This window comes from Octopus bimaculoides, chromosome 19 (assembly GCF_001194135.2).
Source record: "Octopus bimaculoides isolate UCB-OBI-ISO-001 chromosome 19, ASM119413v2, whole genome shotgun sequence".
In the NCBI taxonomy this organism is placed as follows: domain Eukaryota; kingdom Metazoa; phylum Mollusca; class Cephalopoda; order Octopoda; family Octopodidae; genus Octopus; species Octopus bimaculoides.
The window spans coordinates 40,915,816-40,921,112 of record NC_068999.1 but is presented as its reverse complement, the minus strand read 5'-3'; the positions used below and the strand labels follow the sequence as shown (position 1 = coordinate 40,921,112).

Here is a 5,297-nt window from a genome sequence, read left to right as displayed (position 1 = left end):
TATATATATATATATATATATATATATATATATATATATATATATACACACGCGCTGATACATACATGTATATATATATATATGTACACACGTACATACATATGAGTTCATCTATATACACATATATACATACACACAAATATATACTCACACACACAGTGTATGTATACAGAAAGATTGGGTATAGTAGAGATTGACAAAGAGGGAAAGAGAGATGGTGAAGTGAATATGAGATTCTGTCGCCTGCCAATGAAGACAGATTTGAGATAAATGTTAAAAGTGACAATACAAACAGCGCGCAAGATTCATTTATCTATTTTCTTATTATCAATATTTTTCTTCATTTTCTTTTCGTAAAATGAACAATTGCTTAAAACGTATTGTATTATTTGGTTTTTGATAACAACATCAGCAATATTAACTGCAACAGGAGTAAAAGCACAAGAACACCATAAAAAAAAAAATAACATATCCAAGAGCAATAATAGCTATGACAATAGAAGCGTCGACTAACTTCACAAAAATTTCCATTTGAAAAATGAGATAGAAATCTGTGTAATTTATTCAGCGTAAAGTAGACATTGGTATTCAGGTTAGTAAAATATGCTGACAGTTATTTTGTTTTCATTAACGCATTGTTTTCTATAAGTATTTTTGTCTGTAATTTACAATGTTTTGTAATTATAAGGAAGTTCGCATATTCTTCTTAAAATTACTATTTGTAAAATAAATAACAAAGATGATAAAGCAATTATACTTTAGACGTTCTCTTTCCATTAGCCTCTGTTTCAATCATTGAGTGACGTGAGATTTCTATTGAGCATGGTTGCAATCCTCGCCACGAACCTGCTTACAGAGTAGCATATATATATATATATATATATATATATATATATATATATAAGGACTTGCAGAGCCTTTTTTAAACCAGGTTTTCACAGGTTTGCCATGCCTCCTGCAAAGAACGTTTCGATTTCCACTCGGAAGAGCATCTATTGTCTGTTCATAGTCATGCATGACATGTGGCCGAGCATCCATTTCTGCCTGTTGGTGAGATTAATCAGTAAGTTACTCTACCGAGGTCCTTTCTAGAAACTATTCATTCCTGAAGTTTTGCACCAAAAAATTATCTGAAGTCTCAAATATACTGCTATGAGTCAAGGTCACCATGATGGTAAATGTTTCGAATTTCATGACTTCATTGGTAAAGGAGTTTCACGATACAGGTTCCAGGTTCTTGAAGACAGATAGAGGTTTACTATTTCCCTTCTAATCAGTTTTCGAGTTTTCATCGCGAGTGCTATTTCTTTGGCAGTAATAGAACTGGTGACGCAAAGCGATCGAATCAATACCCTTCAGAGTCTGCCTCCCCAGTGTTACTGAGACTGGTTGTAATGTCTTCTATTACTCTTTCTACAAGGTGTGTTTCTAAGAGCTCTTTGAAGTCCTCGATGTAAGCGGAACATTTGTAATCATGCACATCCATCTGTTTATTTCAGCTCCATTTTGGAGCACAAAGATGGTGTTAAGTCAACGGCCAACATCATTGAAGATATACGTAAGTATCTGACACTTGATTGCTTTTCCTCGTTTACTGAATCTCTACCAGCCTTTGTGCTGGTACATTCCGCACCAGTTCTGTCCATTACCTCACTTGATTATCGATTCTGAAGCCATAAACACATTCCTCTATGTTCGGATCCGATTGATAGAGCACACATGCTACCACACATTTGTTATTGCTTCACCTTCCTCCTCTTTTCAGGACATCGAAGGTCGCTTTTCTTTTTAAAACACATAGGCACAACACCTATATCCATCCTTTTTCTGTGGTTGCAATCGTCGGGTTGGTAAGTATTTCCTTCTGAAACAGGCCTTAAAGATGCTTTCTTTGCCTTGCTTTGAACCAGATGTTGAGAGGTAAAACACCGCGTAATAATGTTACTCTTCTTCTGAATGTTTTTTTTCTTTTTTCTGTGTATTTAAATCACTTTCCATTTCCTGTTAGTCGTCTATATTTATGTTTGAGCAGCTGAGAGTTTAATTTGTTTAATGCTTCAAACTATTTCGGAACTATTTTTCGTTTGCCACGAATTGTATATTTATTTACGTTTTGGAAGCTATTACTGCCGCAACTACTATAGTGAACAGTAGTTACTGCTAATTCTGAGGAAGACATAATACAAATAGCTGTTTATATATTTTTTGGCAAAAACCTAAGTATATATAAAAACGAAGCTTTAGCCACCCCAGGTAATGGGTTGTATCTCCAAACAATCCGAATGCCTTGCATTAGTAAAACTGGAAGAAAATCTATTTTCTTCCATAATATGATACGGCTAGATATCATTTTTCTGCGGAATTCTTACATACACGTCATTCGTTTGTACATAGAATAACAAGAGTAAAACTAAGCCCTTTCTTCTATATTATTTCTACTATAATTTCTATTACAAGCACAAGGCCTGACATTTTAGAGGAGCGAGCCAATTATATCAACCCCTGTGCTCAAATGGACGAAAGGTAAAGTCGACTCGGCGTTTGAACTCGAACGTAAAATCAGAAGTAATGTCGCTGAATATTTTATCCGACGCGTTAACGACTGTACCAGCTCGCCGCCTGAATAACTATAGATCTTTCTGAATTTGGCTCAAAGCTTGATATTGATTACAACAGCAGCAGATCTTGATTGGTTCTTAATTTATCGACCCTGAAAGGATGCAAGATAAATTCGACTTCGGCAGCATTTGAACTTAGAACGTAAAGAGCCGGAAGAAATGCCGCAAAGCATTTCGTTCGGAAGGGTAACGATTTTGCAAGCTCGCCACCCTTATGATGATAATAATAATAATAATAATAACAATAGTAAAGATGATGATAATAATAATGATTTCTTTTAATAATAATAAGAAGAAGAATGATAATAATAATAAACACTGATATTGATCTCAGGGGGTTCAATGCGTTCTGGTGAGTAACAGGACGAAATAGAAGAATCATGAACAATTGTATTGGGAAGGTTACAGGGGCGACATCATAATCAGAAGAATATCGATAGAATAACTGAATTGATCTACACCAATGGCTGGATGATAACAATAAAACATTTAGAAAAAGAAATAAAGAAAGATTGCTTTACCTTAGGTACCTTAGATAAGGGCACAAATGTCAAAAGGTTCCCTGTAAATAGAAAAGAAAGAAAAAAGGTCAAATATTTTTACAACCTTTTGAATTCGAGGAACGTGTAACTAGCTTACTAAAAATTGTTTTTCTCATCTCATTGTGCACGAATTACAGTGAACATTACTAACAGTTCTCTGATGTATTTGATACTCCTGCCAGCAGAGAGCAGCACAAGGATGAAAATAGAAAACAACAAATTTTAACAATATTCTGTTCCTCTATTCGACAGAAAAGTTTTATGTTAGTTTTCAACATGTTATTTGGTATCTAAAAAGGGTTAAAATACAAAGCAGGTTGGAATGCAAAAAAAAAGTAAAAAAGAAACAAACAACAAAAAAATTGTAATAAAACCAATGTAGAGAACAAAAACAAATCATAAAAATAACAACATGGCGTTGTACAAAATGGCTGCATTTCCCAAATAAAAGCTTTGGTGTTCCACGACGAATGACATCAAACAAAACCGAAATAAACGCAACAAATATGAAGAAAAAAAATAAAGAAATAACCAACTGCACCTAAATGTAGTGCATGTTATGTAATATATGCTACAGCGCAGTGGATATATGTTGTAATTGGATGCACAGTAAAATGGAGTATAAAAACAAATATCGAAATACAGAAAGAAGACCGGAGCAAAGTTGAAAAATAAAGGAATATAGAAAATGAATGAACAGACTGTGGCATGCTTTCGTTTTCAGTACGACCTCCTCTCTTTTTTTCTTTTACATTCTTCGCTTTCTTTCTCTTTTTGTCTTCATCTATGACATACTTCACACACACACGCGGGTGCATGCATGCACGCACGCACAATCTCATACTGTTACATTGCTGTATACAATTACAACCAAAAATGCCTTATATGGGTGGACAGGTACGCTCGCAAATTAGGAAATCTGAGTGTTTGGTTAAGAAGTTCGCTTTGCAGCGAAGTAATTTCGAGTTCATACTCACTGTGTGGTACCTTGACTGTCTACTACTGTAGCATTGATCTAACCAATGCCTTGAGAGTAAATTTGGTAGGCGGAAACTGTGTGGAAGTCCATCGTGTATAGAGTAATCCCTCGACTATCGCGAGTGCTACGTCCCAAAACCCCACCGCAATAGGTGAAAATCCGCGAAGTAGAAACAGTACGCTACTGTATATGTTTCACAATTATTTTTATAATTTGTATATATTTATTTTATGATGAAATACAAAACACCACAGAAGAATTGACGTAAGCTTAAATAATAAACTCCGGTAGGTGAACCGCGATACGGCAAGGCATTACTGTGTGTGTGTGTGTATATATATATATATATATATATATATATAGGGGGTGGTGACTAGTGTTGGTTTGTGAGTGGATGAGTGTTTTTGTCAACCCACCGGTGTGGTTCTGTTAGAGTGTGTTTCTGTGTTCTTACATGTCTATACAACCGAAGGGACGATAGGTGTTGAAAACGAAACCAAATTACCAAGTGCAACTTTTGAAACAGCACATTTTCTAAGCATCAACTCTTCTACATTTTTTTAAAAGTAGAATCTAGCTGCAACTTGTAGGACTAAACATGGGATACTCTACGTGGTCTACAAATTTAGTTAGAAATAGCCGTCTAATAAACTCTAAAGCACAACCTAAGTGTAAAGCGTAATCTCCTGCAAAAATGCCTGTCCTTGATGCAATTGCTTGGCCGAAGCAAAGTGAAATAGCTGACCAATTGAATTGAGAAAGAGAGAGAGAGAAAGAGAGGGCGAAAGAGAGTGTATATTTGTATGCTATATTTGTTGTTGTGTATACATATATATATATATGCGTGTGTGTGTGGAAGTATATATGTGTATATATATATATATACAGTGTGTATACGTATATGTGTGTGTATGTATATATATGAATAAATGCATATAATGCGTATACATAGTGTAAATGTGTATTTGTGTGTATGTATGTGATGTACATTTATATACATACACATAATGCGCGCTTGTGTATATATATATAAATACATACATATACATATATATATATACACACACATATATAAATACATATATACACACACATATATATAAATACATATATACACACATATATATACACACACACACATATAAATACATATATACA

General features: G+C 34.4%; 1 protein-coding gene across 1 annotated transcript in view; it reads right to left on the bottom strand.

Moving 5' to 3' along the window:
• Nucleotides 1-5,297, bottom strand: part of LOC106873992 (protocadherin Fat 1-like) — a 446,823-nt gene that overhangs the window by 329,154 nt on the left and 112,372 nt on the right. Inside the window, exon 2 of the mRNA XM_052974702.1 lies at nt 3,140-3,180. The gene's annotated coding sequence lies outside the window, so the exon portion shown is untranslated. The remainder of the gene's footprint in view (nt 1-3,139; nt 3,181-5,297) is intronic.